Source organism: Amblyomma maculatum, chromosome 8 (assembly GCF_055883805.1).
Source record: "Amblyomma maculatum isolate TAMU_Amacu chromosome 8, ASM5588380v1, whole genome shotgun sequence".
Lineage (NCBI taxonomy): Eukaryota > Metazoa > Arthropoda > Arachnida > Ixodida > Ixodidae > Amblyomma > Amblyomma maculatum.
In genome coordinates, this window is record NC_139351.1 from 17145332 (window position 1) to 17164403 (window position 19072).

Consider the following 19072-nt stretch of genomic DNA (forward strand, 5'->3'; position numbering starts at 1 on the left):
GGGGGCTTCATTACTGTGGAACACGCGGGAGCATTAAGTTTGGCTTTCATCGAAGCGTGGCTACCCAGCTCAGTATCACGGGTGAATATGTCATCGCTTGCTATGACAGCGTCTTTCAAACGTTCGTGCTGTAGAGAAGTGGGCTCTGAATAATTTCATTTACGTGGGCTTCATTACTGTGGAACACGCGGGAGCATTAAATTTGGCTTTCATCGAAGCGTGGCTACCTAGCTCAGTATCACGGGTGAATATGTCATCGCTTGCTATGACAGCGTCTTTCAAACGTTCGTGCTGTAAAGAAGTGGGCTCTGAATAATTTCGTTTACGTGGGCTTCATTACTGTGGAACACGCGGGAGCATTAAGTTTGGCTTTCATCGAAGCGTGGCTACCCAGCTCAGTATCACGGGTGAATATGCCATCGCTTGCTATGACAGCGTCTTTCAAACGTTCGTGCTGTAAAGAAGTGGGCTCTGAATAATTTCGTTTACGTGGGCTTCATTACTGTGGAACACGCGGGAGCATTAAATTTGGCTTTCATCGAAGCGTGGCTACCCAGCTCAGTATCACGGGTGAAAATGTCATCGCTTGCTATGACAGCGTCTTTCAAACGTTCGTGCTGTAAAGAAGTGGGCTGTGAATAATTTCGTTTGCGTGGGCTTCATTACTGTGGAACACGCGGGAGCATTAAGTTTGGCTTTCATCGAAGCGTGGCTACCCAGCTCAGTATCACGGGTGAAAATGTCATCGCTTGCTATGACAGCGTCTTTCAAACGTTCGTGCTGTAAAGAAGTGGGCTCTGAATAATTTCGTTTACGTGGGCTTCATTACTGTGGAACACGCGGGAGCATTAAGTTTGGCTTTCATCGAAGCGTGGCTACCCAGCTCAGTATCACGGGTGAATATGTCATCGCTTGCTATGACAGCGTCTTTCAAACGTTCGTGCTGTAAAGAAGTGGGCTCTGAATAATTTCGTTTACGTGGGCTTCATTACTGTGGAACACGCGAGAGCATTAAGTTTGGCTTTCATCGAAGCCTGGCTACCCAGCTCAGTATCCCGGGTGAATACGTCATCGCTTGCTATGACAGCGTCTTTCAAACATTCGTGCTGTAAAGAAGTGGGCTCTGAATAATTTCGTTTACGTGGGCTTCATTACTGTGGAACACGCGGGAGCATTAAGTTTGGCTTTCATCGAAGCGTGGCTACCCAGCTCAGTATCACGGGTGAATATGTCATCGCTTGCTATGACAGCGTCTTTCAAACGTTCGTGCTGTAAAGAAGTGGGCTCTGAATAATTTCGTTTACGTGGGCTTCATTACTGTGGAACACGCGGGAGCATTAAGTTTGGCTTTCATCGAAGCGTGGCTACCCAGCTCAGTATCCCGGGTGAATATGTCATCGCTTGCTATGACAGCGTCTCTCAAACGTTCGTGCTGTAAAGAAGTGGGCTCTGAATAATTTCGTTTACGTGGGCTTCATTACTGTGGAACACGCGGGAGCATTAAGTTTGGCTTTCATCGAAGCGTGGCTACCCACCTCAGTATCCCGGTTGAATATGTCATCGCTTGCTATGACAGCGTCTTTCAAACGTTCGTGCTGTAAAGAAGTGGGCTCTGAATAATTTCGTTTACGTGGCTTCATTACTGTCTAACACGCGGGAGCATTAAGTTTGGCTTTCATCGAAGCCTGGCTACCCAGCTCAGTATCCCGGGTGAATATGTCATCGCTTGCTATTGCAGCGTCTTTCAAACGTTCGTGCTGTAAAGAAGTGGGCTCTGAATAATTTCGTTTACGTGGGCTTCATTACTGTGGAACACGCGGGAGCATTAAGTTTGGCTTTCATCGAAGCGTGGCTACCCAGCTCAGTATCCCGGGTGAAAATGTCATCGCTTGCTATGACAGCGTCTTTCAAACGTTCGTGCTGTAAAGAAGTGGGCTCTGAATAATTTCGTTTACGTGGGCTTCATTACTGTGGAACACGCGGGGGCATTAAGTTTGGCTTTCATCGAAGCGTGGCTACCCAGCTCAGTATCCCGGGTGAATATGTCATCGCTTGCTATGACAGCGTCTCTCAAACGTTCGTGCTGTAAAGAAGTGGGCTCTGAATAATTTCGTTTACGTGGGCTTCATTACTGTGGAACACGCGGGAGCATTAAGTTTGGCTTTCATCGAAGCGTGGCTACCCAGCTCAGTATCGCGGGTGAATATGCCATCGCTTGCTATGACAGCGTCTTTCAAACCTTCGTGCTGCAAAGAAGTGGGCTCTGAATAATTTTGTTTACGTGGGCTTCATTACTGTGGAACACGCGGGAGCATTAAGTTTGGCTTTCATCGAAGCGTGGCTACCCAGCTCAGTATCACGGGTGAATATGTCATCGCTTGCTATGACAGCGTCTTTCAAACGTTCGTGCTGTAAAGTGGGCTCTGAATAATTTCGTTTACGTGGGCTTCATTACTGTGGAACACGCGGGAGCATTAAGTTTGGCTTTCATCGAAGCGTGGCTACCCAGCTCAGTATCACGGGTTAATATGTCATCGCTTGCTATGACAGCGTCTTTCAAACGTTCGTGCTGTAAAGAAGTGGACTCTGAATAATTTCGTTTACGTGGGCTTCATTACTGTAGAACACGCGGGAGCATTAAGTTTGGCTTTCATCGAAGCGTGGCTACCCAGCTCAGTATCACGGGTGTATATGTCATCGCTTGCTATGACAGCGTCTTTCAAACGTTCGTGCTGTAAAGAAGTGGGCTCTGAGTAATTTCGTTTACGTGGGCTTCATTACTGTGGAACACGCGGGAGCATTAAGTTTGGCTTTCATCGAAGCGTGGCTACCCAGCTCAGTATCCCGGGTGAAAATGTCATCGCTTGCTATGACAGCGTCTTTCAAACGTTCGTGCTGTAAAGAAGTGGGCTCTGAATAATTTCGTTTACGTGGGCTTCATTACTGTGGAACACGCGGGAGCATTAAATTTGGCTTTCATCGAAGCGTGGCTACCCAGCTCAGTATCACGGGTGAAAATGTCATCGCTTGCTATGACAGCGTCTTTCAAACGTTCGTGCTGTAAAGAAGTGGGCTCTGAATAATTTCGTTTACGTGGGCTTCATTACTGTGGAACACGCGGGAGCATTAAGTTTGGCTTTCATCGAAGCGTGGCTACCCAGCTCAGTATCACGGGTGAATATGTCATCGCTTGCTATGACAGCGTCTTTGAAACGTTCGTGCTGTAGAGAAGTGGGCTCTGAATAATTTCATTTACGTGGGCTTCATTACTGTGGAACACGCGGGAGCATTAAATTTGGCTTTCATCGAAGCGTGGCTACCTAGCTCAGTATCACGGGTGAAAATGTCATCGCTTGCTATGACAGCGTCTTTCAAACGTTCGTGCTGTAAAGAAGTGGGCTCTGAATAATTTCGTTTACGTGGGCTTCATTACTGTGGAACACGCGGGAGCATTAAGTTTGGCTTTCATCGAAGCGTGGCTACCCAGCTCGGTATCACAGGTGAATATGCCATCGCTTGCTATGAAAGCGTCTTTCAAACGTTCGTGCTGTAAAGAAGTGGGCTCTGAATAATTTCGTTTACGTGGGCTTCATTACTGTGGAACACGCGGGAGCATTAAATTTGGCTTTCATTGAAGCGTGGCTACCCAGCTCAGTATCCCGGGTGAAAATGTCATCGCTTGCTATGACAGCGTCTTTCAAACGTTCGTGCTGTAAAGAAGTGGGCTCTGAATAATTTCGTTTACGTGGGCTTCATTACTGTGGAACACGCGGGAGCATTAAGTTTGGCTTTCATCGAAGCGTGGCTACCCAGCTCAGTATCACGGGTGAAAATGTCATCGCTTGCTATGACAGCGTCTTTCAAACGTTCGTGCTGTAAAGAAGTGGGCTCTGAATAATTTCGTTTACGTGGGCTTCATTACTGTGGAACACGCGGGAGCATTAAGTTTGGCTTTCATCGAAGCGTGGCTACCCAGCTCAGTATCACGGGTGAAAATGTCATCGCTTGCTATGACAGCGTCTTTCAAACGTTCGTGCTGTAAAGAAGTGGGCTCTGAATAATTTCGTTTACTTGGGCTTCATTACTGTGGAACACGCGGGAGCATTAAGTTTGGCTTTCATCGAAGCGTGGCTACCCAGCTCAGTATCACGGGTGAATATGTCATCGCTTGCTATGACAGCGTCTTTCAAACGTTCCTGCTGTAAAGAAGTGGGCTCTGAATAATTTAGTTTACGTGGGCTTCATTACTGTGGAACACGCGGGAGCATTAAGTTTGGCTTTCATCGAAGCGTGGCTACCCACCTCAGTATCCCGGTTGAATATGTCATCGCTTGCTATGACAGCGTCTTTCAAACGTTCGTGCTGTAAAGAAGTGGGCTCTGAATAATTTCGTTTACGTGGGCTTCATTACTGTGGAACACGCGGGAGCATTAAGTTTGGCTTTCATCGAAGCGTGGCTACCCAGCTCAGTATCACGGGTGAATATGTCATCGCTTGCTATGACAGCGTCTTTCAAACGTTCGTGCTGTAAAGAAGTGGGCTCTGAATAATTTCGTTTACGTGGGCTTCATTACTGTGGAACACGCGGGAGCATTAAGTTTGGCTTTCATCGAAGCGTGGCTACCCAGCTCAGTATCACGGGTGAATATGTCATCGCTTGCTATGACAGCGACTTTCAAACGTTCGTGCTGTAAAGAAGTGGGCTCTGAATAATTTCGTTTACGTGGGCTTCATTACTGTGGAACACGCGGGAGCATTAAGTTTGGCTTTCATCGAAGCGTGGCTACCCAGCTCAGTATCACGGGTGAATATGTCATCGCTTGCTATGACAGCGTCTTTCAAACGTTCGTGCTGTAGAGAAGTGGGCTCTGAATAATTTCATTTACGTGGGCTTCATTACTGTGGAACACGCGGGAGCATTAAATTTGGCTTTCATCGAAGCGTGGCTACCTAGCTCAGTATCACGGGTGAAAATGTCATCGCTTGCTATGACAGCGTCTTTCAAACGTTCGTGCTGTAAAGAAGTGGGCTCTGAATAATTTCGTTTACGTGGGCTTCATTACTGTGGAACACGCGGGAGCATTAAGTTTGGCTTTCATCGAAGCGTGGCTACCCAGCTCAGTATCACGGGTGAATATGCCATCGCTTGCTATGACAGCGTCTTTCAAACGTTCGTGCTGTAAAGAAGTGGGCTCTGAATACTTTCGTTTACGTGGGCTTCATTACTGTGGAACACGCGGGAGCATTAAATTTGGCTTTCATCGAAGCGTGGCTACCCAGCTCAGTATCACGGGTGAAAATGTCATCGCTTGCTATGACAGCGTCTTTCAAACGTTCGTGCTGTAAAGAAGTGGGCTCTGAATAATTTCGTTTACGTGGGCTTCATTACTGTGGAACACGCGGGAGCATTAAGTTTGGCTTTCATCGAAGCGTGGCTACCCAGCTCAGTATCACGGGTGAATATGTCATCGCTTGCTATGACAGCGTCTTTCAAACGTTCGTGCTGTAGAGAAGTGGGCTCTGAATAATTTCATTTACGTGGGCTTCATTACTGTGGAACACGCGGGAGCATTAAATTTGGCTTTCATCGAAGCGTGGCTACCCAGCTCAGTATCACGGTTGAATATGTCATCGCTTGCTATGACAGCGTCTTTCAAACGTTCGTGCTGTAAAGAAGTGGGCTCTGAATAATTTCGTTTACGTGGGCTTCATTACTGTGGAACACGCGGGAGCATTAAGTTTGGCTTTCATCGAAGCGTTGCTACCCAGCTCAGTATCACGGGTGTATATGTCATCGCTTGCTATGACAGCGTCTTTCAAACGTTCGTGCTGTAAAGAAGTGGGCTCTGAGTAATTTCGTTTACGTGGGCTTCATTACTGTGGAACACGCGGGAGCATTAAGTTTGGCTTTCATCGAAGCGTGGCTACCCAGCTCAGTATCTCGGGTGAAAATGTCATCGCTTGCTATGACAGCGTCTTTCAAACGTTCGTGCTGTAAAGAAGTGGGCTCTGAATAATTTCGTTTACGTGGGCTTCATTACTGTGGAACACGCGGGAGCATTAAATTTGGCTTTCATCGAAGCGTGGCTACCCAGCTCAGTATCACGGGTGAAAATGTCATCGCTTGCTATGACAGCGTCTTTCAAACGTTCGTGCTGTAAAGAAGTGGGCTCTGAATAATTTCGTTTACGTGGGCTTCATTACTGTGGAACACGCGGGAGCATTAAGTTTGGCTTTCATCGAAGCGTGGCTACCCAGCTCAGTATCACGGGTGAATATGTCATCGCTTGCTATGACAGCGTCTTTCAAACGTTCGTGCTGTAGAGAAGTGGGCTCTGAATAATTTCATTTACGTGGGCTTCATTACTGTGGAACACGCGGGAGCATTAAATTTGGCTTTCATCGAAGCGTGGCTACCTAGATCAGTATCACGGGTGAAAATGTCATCGCTTGCTATGACAGCGTCTTTCAAACGTTCGTGCTGTAAAGAAGTGGGCTCTGAATAATTTCGTTTACGTGGGCTTCATTACTGTGGAACACGCGGGAGCATTAAGTTTGGCTTTCATCGAAGCGTGGCTACCCAGCTCAGTATCACGGGTGAATATGCCATCGCTTGCTATGACAGCGTCTTTCAAACGTTCGTGCTGTAAAGAAGTGGGCTCTGAATAATTTCGTTTACGTGGGCTTCATTACTGTGGAACACGCGGGAGCATTAAATTTGGCTTTCATCGAAGCGTGGCTACCCAGCTCAGTATCCCGGGTGAAAATGTCATCGCTTGCTATGACAGCGTCTTTCAAACGTTCGTGCTGTAAAGAAGTGGGCTCTAAATAATTTCGTTTACGTGGGCTTCATTACTGTGGAACACGCGGGAGCATTAAGTTTGGCTTTCATCGAAGCGTGGCTACCCAGCTCAGTATCACGGGTGAAAATGTCATCGCTTGCTATGACAGCGTCTTTCAAACGTTCGTGCTGTAAAGAAGTGGGCTGTGAATAATTTCGTTTACATGGGCTTCATTACTGTGGAACACGCGGGAGCATTAAGTTTGGCTTTCATCGAAGCGTGGCTACCCAGCTCAGTATCACGGGTGAATATGTCATCGCTTGCTATGACAGCGTCTTTCAAACGTTCGTGCTGTAAAGAAGTGGGCTCTGAATAATTTCGTTTACGTGGGCTTCATTACTGTGGAACACGCGGGAGCATTAAATTTGGCTTTCATCGAAGCGTGGCTACCCAGCTCAGTATCCCGGGTGAAAATGTCATCGCTTGCTATGACAGCGTCTTTCAAACGTTCGTGCTGTAAATAAGTGGGCTCTGAATAATTTCGTTTACGTGGGCTTCATTACTGTGGAACACGCGGGAGCATTAAGTTTGGCTTTCATCGAAGCGTGGCTACCCAGCTCAGTATCACGGGTGAAAATGTCATCGCTTGCTATGACAGCGTCTTTCAAAAGTTCGTGCTGTAAAGAAGTGGGCTCTGAATAATTTCGTTTACGTGGGCTTCATTACTGTGGAACACGCGGGAGCATTAAGTTTGGCTTTCATCGAAGCCTGGCTACCCAGCTCAGTATCACGGGTGTATATGTCATCGCTTGCTATGACAGCGTCTTTCAAACGTTCGTGCTGTAAAGAAGTGGGCTCTGAGTAATTTCGTTTACGTGGGCTTCATTACTGTGGAACACGCGGGAGCATTAAGTTTGGCTTTCATCGAAGCGTGGCTACCCAGCTCAGTATCTCGGGTGAAAATGCCATCGCTTGCTATGACAGCGTCTTTCAAACGTTCGTGCTGTAAAGAAGTGGGCTCTGAATAATTTCGTTTACGTGGGCTTCATTACTGTGGAACACGCGAGAGCATTAAATTTGGCTTTCATCGAAGCGTGGCTACCTAGCTCAGTATCACGGGTGAAAATGTCATCGCTTGCTATGACAGCGTCTTTCAAACGTTCGTGCTGTAAAGAAGTGGGCTCTGAATAATTTCGTTTACGTGGGCTTCATTACTGTGGAACACGCGGGAGCATTAAGTTTGGCTTTCATCGAAGCGCGGCTACCCAGCTCAGTATCACGGGTGAATATGCCATCGCTTGCTATGACAGCGTCTTTCAAACGTTCGTGCTGTAAAGAAGTGGGCTCTGAATAATTTCGTTTACGTGGGCTTCATTACTGTGGAACACGCGGGAGCATTAAATTTGGCTTTCATCGAAGCGTGGCTACCCAGCTCAGTATCCCGGGTGAAAATGTCATCGCTTGCTATGACAGCGTCTTTCAAACGTTCGTGCTGTAAAGAAGTGGGCTCTGAATAATTTCGTTTACATGGGCTTCATTACTGTGGAACACGCGGGAGCATTAAGTTTGGCTTTCATCGAAGCGTGGCTACCCAGCTCAGTATCACGGGTGAAAATGTCATCGCTTGCTATGACAGCGTCTTTCAAACGTTCGTGCTGTAAAGAAGTGGGCTGTGAATAATTTCGTTTACATGGGCTTCATTACTGTGGAACACGCGGGAGCATTAAGTTTGGCTTTCATCGAAGCGTGGCTACCCAGCTCAGTATCACGGGTGAATATGTCATCGCTTGCTATGACAGCGTCTTTCAAACGTTCGTGCTGTAAAGAAGTGGGCTCTGAATAATTTCGTTTACGTGGGCTTCATTACTGTGGAACACGCGGGAGCATTAAATTTGGCTTTCATCGAAGCGTGGCTACCCAGCTCAGTATCCCGGGTGAAAATGTCATCGCTTCCTATGACAGCGTCTTTCAAACGTTCGTGCTGTAAAGAAGTGGGCTCTGAATAATTTCGTTTACGTGGGCTTCATTACTGTGGAACACGCGGGAGCATTAAGTTTGGCTTTCATCGAAGCGTGGCTACCCAGCTCAGTATCATGGGTGAAAATGTCATCGCTTGCTATGACAGCGTCTTTCAAACGTTCGTGCTGTAAAGAAGTGGGCTCTGAATAATTTCGTTTACGTGGGCTTCATTACTGTGGAACACGCGGGAGCATTAAGTTTGGCTTTCATCGAAGCGTGGCTACCCAGCTCAGTATCACGGGTGAATATGTCATCGCTTGCTATGACAGCGTCTTTGAAACGTTCGTGCTGTAGAGAAGTGGGCTCTGAATAATTTCATTTACGTGGGCTTCATTACTGTGGAACACGCGGGAGCATTAAATTTGGCTTTCATCGAAGCGTGGCTACCCAGCTCAGTATCACGGGTGAAAATGTCATCGCTTGCTATGACAGCGTCTTTCAAACGTTCGTGCTGTAAAGAAGTGGGCTCTGAATAATTTCGTTTACGTGGGCTTCATTACTGTGGAACACGCGGGAGCATTAAGTTTGTCTTTCATCGAAGCGTGGCTACCCAGCTCAGTATCACGGGTGAATATGCCATCGCTTGCTATGAAAGCGTCTTTCAAACGTTCGTGCTGTAAAGAAGTGGGCTCTGAATAATTTCGTTTACGTGGGCTTCATTACTGTGGAACACGCGGGAGCATTAAATTTGGCTTTCATCGAAGCGTGGCTACCCAGCTCAGTATCCCGGGTGAAAATGTCATCGCTTGCTATGACAGCGTCTTTCAAACGTTCGTGCTGTAAAGAAGTGGGCTCTGAATAATTTCGTTTACGTGGGCTTCATTACTGTGGAACACGCGGGAGCATTAAGTTTGGCTTTCAACGAAGCGTGGCTACCCAGCTCAGTATCACGGGTGAAAATGTCATCGCTTGCTATGACAGCGTCTTTCAAACGTTCATGCTGTAAAGAAGTGGGCTCTGAATAATTTCGTTTACGTGGGCTTCATTACTGTGGAACACGCGGGAGCATTAAGTTTGGCTTTCATCGAAGCGTGGCTACCCAGCTCAGTATCACGGGTGAAAATGTCATCGCTTGCTATGACAGCGTCTTTCAAACGTTCGTGCTGTAAAGAAGTGGGCTCTGAATACTTTCGTTTACGTGGGCTTCATTACTGTGGAACACGCGGGAGCATTAAGTTTGGCTTTCATCGAAGCGTGGCTACCCAGCTCAGTATCACGGGTGAATATGTCATCGCTTGCTATGACAGCGTCTTTCAAACGTTCCTGCTGTAAAGAAGTGGGCTCTGAATAATTTCGTTTACGTGGGCTTCATTACTGTGGAACACGCGGGAGCATTAAGTTTGGCTTTCATCGAAGCGTGGCTACCCACCTCAGTATCCCGGTTGAATATGTCATCGCTTGCTATGACAGCGTCTTTCAAACGTTCGTGCTGTAAAGAAGTGGGCTCTGAATAATTTCGTTTACGTGGGCTTCATTACTGTGGAACACGCGGGAGCATTAAGTTTGGCTTTCATCGAAGCGTGGCTACCCAGCTCAGTATCACGGTTGAATATGCCATCGCTTGCTATGAAAGCGTCTTTCAAACGTTTGTGCTGTAAAGAAGTGGGCTCTGAATAATTTCGTTTACGTGGGCTTCATTACTGTGGAACACGCGGGAGCATTAAGTTTGGCTTTCATCGAAGCGTGGCTACCCAGCTCAGTATCCCGGGTGAAAATGTCATCGCTTGCTATGACAGCGTCTTTCAAACGTTCGTGCTGTAAAGAAGTGGGCTCTGAATAATTTCGTTTACGTGGGCTTCATTACTGTGGAACACGCGGGGGCATTAAGTTTGGCTTTCATCGAAGCGTGGCTACCCAGCTCAGTATCCCGGGTGATTATGTCATCGCTTGCTATGACAGCGTCTCTCAAACGTTCGTGCTGTAAAGAAGTGGGCTCTGAATAATTTCGTTTACGTGGGCTTCATTACTGTGGAACACGCGGGAGCATTAAGTTTGGCTTTCATCGAAGCGTGGCTACCCAGCTCAGTATCACGGGTGAAAATGTCATCGCTTGCTATGACAGCGTCTTTCAAACGTTCGTGCTGTAAAGAAGTGGGCTCTGAATACTTTCGTTTACGTGGGCTTCATTACTGTGGAACACGCGGGAGCATTAAGTTTGGCTTTCATCGAAGCGTGGCTACCCAGCTCAGTATCCCGGGTGAAAATGTCATCGCTTGCTATGACAGCGTCTTTCAAACGTTCGTGCTGTAAAGAAGTGGGCTCTGAATAATTTCGTTTACGTGGGCTTCATTACTGTGGAACACGCGGGAGCATTAAATTTGGCTTTCATCGAAGCGTGGCTACCCAGCTCAGTATCACGGGTGAAAATGTCATCGCTTGCTATGACAGCGTCTTTCAAACGTTCGTGCTGTAAAGAAGTGGGCTCTGAATAATTTCGTTTACGTGGGCTTCATTACTGTGGAACACGCGGGAGCATTAAGTTTGGCTTTCATCGAAGCGTGGCTACCCAGCTCAGTATCACGGTTGAATATGCCATCGCTTGCTATGAAAGCGTCTTTCAAACGTTCGTGCTGTAAAGAAGTGGGCTCTGAATAATTTCGTTTACGTGGGCTTCATTACTGTGGAACACGCGGGAGCATTAAATTTGGCTTTCATCGAAGCGTGGCTACCCAGCTCAGTATCCCGGGTGAAAATGTCATCGCTTGCTATGACAGCGTCTTTCAAACGTTCGTGCTGTAAAGAAGTGGGCTCTGAATAATTTCGTTTACGTGGGCTTCATTACTGTTGAACACGCGGGAGCATTAAGTTTGGCTTTCATCGAAGCGTGGCTACCCAGCTCAGTATCACGGGTGAAAATGTCATCGCTTGCTATGACAGCGTCTTTCAAACGTTCGTGCTGTAAAGAAGTGGGCTCTGAATAATTTCGTTTACGTGGGCTTCATTACTGTGGAACACGCGGGAGCATTAAGTTTGGCTTTCATCGAAGCGTGGCTACCCAGCTCAGTATCACGGGTGAAAATGTCATCGCTTGCTATGACAGCGTCTTTCAAACGTTCGTGCTGTAAAGAAGTGGGCTCTGAATAATTTCGTTTACGTGGGCTTCATTACTGTGGAACACGCGGGAGCATTAAGTTTGGCTTTCATCGAAGCGTGGCTACCCAGCTCAGTATCACGGGTGAATATGTCATCGCTTGCTATGACAGCGTCTTTCAAACGTTCCTGCTGTAAAGAAATGGGCTCTGAATAATTTCGTTTACGTGGGCTTCATTACTGTGGAACACGCGGGAGCATTAAGTTTGGCTTTCATCGAAGCGTGGCTACCCACCTCAGTATCCCGGTTGAATATGTCATCGCTTGCTATGACAGAGTCTTTCAAACGTTCGTGCTGTAAAGAAGTGGGCTCTGAATAATTTCGTTTACGTGGGCTTCATTACTGTGGAACACGCGGGAGCATTAAGTTTGGCTTTCATCGAAGCGTGGCTACCCAGCTCAGTATCACGGGTGAATATGTCATCGCTTGCTATGACAGCGTCTTTCAAACGTTCGTGCTGTAAAGAAGTGGGCTCTGAATAATTTCGTTTACGTGGGCTTCATTACTGTGGAACACGCGGGAGCATTAAGTTTGGCTTTCATCGAAGCGTTGCTACCCAGCTCAGTATCACGGGTGTATATGTCATCGCTTGCTATGACAGCGTCTTTCAAACGTTCGTGCTGTAAAGAAGTGGGCTCTGAGTAATTTCGTTTACGTGGGCTTCATTACTGTGGAACACGCGGGAGCATTAAGTTTGGCTTTCATCGAAGCGTGGCTACCCAGCTCAGTATCCCGGGTGAAAATGTCATCGCTTGCTATGACAGCGTCTTTCAAACGTTCGTGCTGTAAAGAAGTGGGCTCTGAATAATTTCGTTTACGTGGGCTTCATTACTGTGGAACACGCGGGAGCATTAAATTTGGCTTTCATCGAAGCGTGGCTACCCAGCTCAGTATCACGGGTGAAAATGCCATCGCTTGCTATGACAGCGTCTTTCAAACGTTCGTGCTGTAAAGAAGTGGGCTCTGAATAATTTCGTTTGCGTGGGCTTCATTACTGTGGAACACGCGGGAGCATTAAGTTTGGCTTTCATCGAAGCGTGGCTACCCAGCTCAGTATCACGGGTGAATATGTCATCGCTTGCTATGACAGCGTCTTTCAAACGTTCGTGCTGTAGAGAAGTGGGCTCTGAATAATTTCATTTACGTGGGCTTCATTACTGTGGAACACGCGGGAGCATTAAATTTGGCTTTCATCGAAGCGTGGCTACCTAGCTCAGTATCATGGGTGAAAATGTCATCGCTTGCTATGACAGCGTCTTTCAAACGTTCGTGCTGTAAAGAAGTGGGATCTGAATAATTTCGTTTACGTGGGCTTCATTACTGTGGAACACGCGGGAGCATTAAGTTTGGCTTTCATCGAAGCGTGGCTACCCAGCTCAGTATCACGGGTGAATATGCCATCGCTTGCTATGACAGCGTCTTTCAAACGTTCGTGCTGTAAAGAAGTGGGCTCTGAATAATTTCGTTTACGTGGGCTTCATTACTGTGGAACACGCGGGAGCATTAAATTTGGCTTTCATCGAAGCGTGGCTACCCAGCTCAGTATCCCGGGTGAAAATGTCATCGCTTGCTATGACAGCGTCTTTCAAACGTTCGTGCTGTAAAGAAGTGGGCTCTGAATAATTTCGTTTACGTGGGCTTCATTACTGTGGAACACGCGGGAGCATTAAGTTTGGCTTTCATCGAAGCGTGGCTACCCAGCTCAGTATCACGGGTGAAAATGTCATCGCTTGCTATGACAGCGTCTTTCAAACGTTCGTGCTGTAAAGAAGTGGGCTGTGAATAATTTCGTTTACATGGGCTTCATTACTGTGGAACACGCGGGAGCATTAAGTTTGGCTTTCATCGAAGCGTGGCTACCCAGCTCAGTATCACGGGTGAATATGTCATCGCTTGCTATGACAGCGTCTTTCAAACGTTCGTGCTGTAAAGAAGTGGGCTCTGAATAATTTCGTTTACGTGGGCTTCATTACTGTGGAACACGCGGGAGCATTAAATTTGGCTTTCATCGAAGCGTGGCTACCCAGCTCAGTATCCCGGGTGAAAATGTCATCGCTTGCTATGACAGCGTCTTTCAAACGTTCGTGCTGTAAAGAAGTGGGCTCTGAATAATTTCGTTTACGTGGGCTTCATTACTGTGGAACACGCGGGAGCATTAAGTTTGGCTTTCATCGAAGCGTGGCTACCCAGCTCAGTATCACGGGTGAAAATGTCATCGCTTGCTATGACAGCGTCTTTCAAACGTTCGTGCTGTAAAGAAGTGGGCTCTGAATAATTTCGTTTACGTGGGCTTCATTACTGTGGAACACGCGGGAGCATTAAGTTTGGCTTTCATCGAAGCGTGGCTACCCAGCTCAGTATCACGGGTGAATATGTCATCGCTTGCTATGACAGCGTCTTTGAAACGTTCGTGCTGTAGAGAAGTGGGCTCTGAATAATTTCGTTTACGTGGGCTTCATTACTGTGGAACACGCGGGAGCATTAAGTTTGGCTTTCATCGAAGCGTGGCTACCCACCTCAGTATCCCGGTTGAATATGTCATCGCTTGCTATGACAGCGTCTTTCAAACGTTCGTGCTGTAAAGAAGTGGGCTCTGAATAATTTCGTTTACGTGGGCTTCATTACTGTGGAACACGCGGGAGCATTAAGTTTGGCTTTCATCGAAGCGTGGCTACCCAGCTCAGTATCCCGGGTGAAAATGTCATCGCTTGCTATGACAGCGTCTTTCAAACGTTCGTGCTGTAAAGAAGTGGGCTCTGAATAATTTCGTTTACGTGGGCTTCATTACTGTGGAACACGCGGGAGCATTAAATTTGGCTTTCATCGAAGCGTGGCTACCCAGCTCAGTATCACGGGTGAAAATGTCATCGCTTGCTATGACAGCGTCTTTCAAACGTTCGTGCTGTAAAGAAGTGGGCTCTGAATAATTTCGTTTACGTGGGCTTCATTACTGTGGAACACGCGGGAGCATTAAGTTTGGCTTTCATCGAAGCGTGGCTACCCAGCTCAGTATCACGGGTGAATATGTCATCGCTTGCTATGACAGCGTCTTTGAAACGTTCGTGCTGTAGAGAAGTGGGCTCTGAATAATTTCATTTACGTGGGCTTCATTACTGTGGAACACGCGGGAGCATTAAATTTGGCTTTCATCGAAGCGTGGCTACCTAGCTCAGTATCACGGGTGAAAATGTCATCGCTTGCTATGACAGCGTCTTTCAAACGTTCGTGCTGTAAAGAAGTGGGCTCTGAATAATTTCGTTTACGTGGGCTTCATTACTGTGGAACACGCGGGAGCATTAAGTTTGGCTTTCATCGAAGCGTGGCTACCCAGCTCAGTATCACGGTTGAATATGCCATCGCTTGCTATGAAAGCGTCTTTCAAACGTTCGTGCTGTAAAGAAGTGGGCTCTGAATAATTTCGTTTACGTGGGCTTCATTACTGTGGAACACGCGGGAGCATTAAATTTGGCTTTCATCGAAGCGTGGCTACCCAGCTCAGTATCCCGGGTGAAAATGTCATCGCTTGCTATGACAGCGTCTTTCAAACGTTCGTGCTGTAAAGAAGTGGGCTCTGAATAATTTCGTTTACGTGGGCTTCATTACTGTTGAACACGCGGGAGCATTAAGTTTGGCTTTCATCGAAGCGTGGCTACCCAGCTCAGTATCACGGGTGAAAATGTCATCGCTTGCTATGACAGCGTCTTTCAAACGTTCGTGCTGTAAAGAAGTGGGCTCTGAATAATTTCGTTTACGTGGGCTTCATTACTGTGGAACACGCGGGAGCATTAAGTTTGGCTTTCATCGAAGCGTGGCTACCCAGCTCAGTATCACGGGTGAAAATGTCATCGCTTGCTATGACAGCGTCTTTCAAACGTTCGTGCTGTAAAGAAGTGGGCTCTGAATAATTTCGTTTACGTGGGCTTCATTACTGTGGAACACGCGGGAGCATTAAGTTTGGCTTTCATCGAAGCGTGGCTACCCAGCTCAGTATCACGGGTGAATATGTCATCGCTTGCTATGACAGCGTCTTTCAAACGTTCCTGCTGTAAAGAAGTGGGCTCTGAATAATTTCGTTTACGTGGGCTTCATTACTGTGGAACACGCGGGAGCATTAAGTTTGGCTTTCATCGAAGCGTGGCTACCCAGCTCAGTATCCCGGTTGAATATGTCATCGCTTGCTATGACAGCGTCTTTCAAACGTTCGTGCTGTAAAGAAGTGGGCTCTGAATAATTTCGTTTACGTGGGCTTCATTACTGTGGAACACGCGGGAGCATTAAGTTTGGCTTTCATCGAAGCGTGGCTACCCAGCTCAGTATCACGGGTGAATATGTCATCGCTTGCTATGACAGCGTCTTTCAAACGTTCGTGCTGTAAAGAAGTGGGCTCTGAATAATTTCGTTTACGTGGGCTTCATTACTGTGGAACACGCGGGAGCATTAAGTTTGGCTTTCATCGAAGCGTGGCTACCCAGCTCAGTATCACGGGTGAATATGTCATCGCTTGCTATGACAGCGACTTTCAAACGTTCGTGCTGTAAAGAAGTGGGCTCTGAATAATTTCGTTTACGTGGGCTTCATTACTGTGGAACACGCGGGAGCATTAAGTTTGGCTTTCATCGAAGCGTGGCTACCCAGCTCAGTATCACGGGTGAATATGCCATCGCTTGCTATGACAGCGTCTTTCAAACGTTCGTGCTGTAAAGAAGTGGGCTCTGAATAATTTCGTTTACGTGGGCTTCATTACTGTGGAACACGCGGGAGCATTAAATTTGGCTTTCATCGAAGCGTGGCTACCCAGCTCAGTATCTCGGGTGAAAATGTCATCGCTTGCTATGACAGCGTCTTTCAAACGTTCGTGCTGTAAAGAAGTGGGCTCTGAATAATTTCGTTTACGTGGGCTTCATTACTGTGGAACACGCGGGAGCATTAAGTTTGGCTTTCATCGAAGCGTGGCTACCCAGCTCAGTATCACGGGTGAATATGTCATCGCTTGCTATGACAGCGTCTTTCAAACGTTCGTGCTGTAGAGAAGTGGGCTCTGAATAATTTCATTTACGTGGGCTTCATTACTGTGGAACACGCGGGAGCATTAAATTTGGCTTTCATCGAAGCGTGGCTACCCAGCTCAGTATCACGGGTGAATATGTCATCGCTTGCTATGACAGCGTCTTTCAAACGTTCGTGCTGTAAAGAAGTGGGCTCTGAATAATTTCGTTTACGTGGGCTTCATTACTGTGGAACACGCGGGAGCATTAAGTTTGGCTTTCATCGAAGCGTTGCTACCCAGCTCAGTATCACGGGTGTATATGTCATCGCTTGCTATGACAGCGTCTTTCAAACGTTCGTGCTGTAAAGAAGTGGGCTCTGAGTAATTTCGTTTAAGTGGGCTTCATTACTGTGGAACACGCGGGAGCATTAAGTTTGGCTTTCATCGAAGCGTGGCTACCCAGCTCAGTATCCCGGGTGAAAATGTCATCGCTTGCTATGACAGCGTCTTTCAAACGTTCGTGCTGTAAAGAAGTGGGCTCTGAATAATTTCGTTTACGTGGGCTTCATTACTGTGGAACACGCGGGAGCATTAAATTTGGCTTTCATCGAAGCGTGGCTACCCAGCTCAGTATCACGGGTGAAAATGTCATCGCTTGCTATGACAGCGTCTTTCAAACGTTCGTGCTGTAAAGAAGTGGGCTCTGAATAATTTCGTTTGCGTGGGCTTCATTACTGTGGAACACGCGGGAGCATTAAGTTTGGCTTTCATCGAAGCGTGGCTACCCAGCTCAGTATCACGGGTGAATATGTCATCGCTTGCTATGACAGCGTCTTTCAAACGTTCGTGCTGTAGAGAAGTGGGCTCTGAATAATTTCATTTACGTGGGCTTCATTACTGTGGAACACGCGGGAGCATTAAATTTGGCTTTCATCGAAGCGTGGCTACCTAGCTCAGTATCACGGGTGAAAATGTCATCGCTTGCTATGACAGCGTCTTTCAAACGTTCGTGCTGTAAAGAAGTGGGCTCTGAATAATTTCGTTTACGTGGGCTTCATTACTGTGGAACACGCGGGAGCATTAAGTTTGGCTTTCATCGAAGCGTGGCTACCCAGCTCAGTATCACGGGTGAATATGCCATCGCTTGCTATGACAGCGTCTTTCAAACGTTCGTGCTGTAAAGAAGTGGGCTCTGAATAATTTCGTTTACGTGGGCTTCATTACTGTGGAACACGCGGGAGCATTAAATTTGGCTTTCATCGAAGCGTGGCTACCCAGCTCAGTATCCCGGGTGAAAATGTCATCGCTTGCTATGACAGCGTCTTTCAAACGTTCGTGCTGTAAAGAAGTGGGCTCTGAATAATTTCGTTTACGTGGGCTTCATTACTGTGGAACACGCGGGAGCATTAAGTTTGGCTTTCATCGAAGCGTGGCTACCCAGCTCAGTATCACGGGTGAAAATGTCATCGCTTGCTATGACAGCGTCTTTCAAACGTTCGTGCTGTAAAGAAGTGGGCTCTGAATAATTTCGTTTACGTGGGCTTCATTACTGTGGAACACGCGGGAGCATTAAGTTTGGCTTTCATCGAAGCGTGGCTACCCAGCTCAGTATCACGGGTGAATATGTCATCGCTTGCTATGACAGCGTCTTTCAAACGTTCGTGCTGTAAAGAAGTGGGCTCTGAATAATTTCGTTTACGTGGGCTTCATTACTGTGGAACACGCGGGAGCATTAAATTTGGCTTTCATCGAAGCGTGGCTACCCAGCTCAGTATCCCGGGTGAAAATGTCATCGCTTGCTATGACAGCGTCTTTCAAACGTTCGTGCTGTAAAGAAGTGGGCTCTGAATAATTTCGTTTACGTGGGCTTCATTACTGTGGAACACGCTTGAGCATTAAGTTTGGCTTTCATCGAAGCGTGGCTACCCAGCTCAGTATCACGGGTGAAAATGTCATCGCTTGCTATGACAGCGTCTTTCAAAAGTTCGTGCTGTAAAGAAGTGGGCTCTGAATAATTTCGTTTACGTGGGCTTCATTACTGTGGAACACGCGGGAGCATTAAGTTTGGCTTTCATCGAAGCCTGGCTACCCAGCTCAGTATCCCGGGTGAATACGTCATCGCTTGCTATGACAGCGTCTTTCAAACGTTCGTGCTGTAAAGAAGTGGGCTCTGAATAATTTCGTTTACGTGGG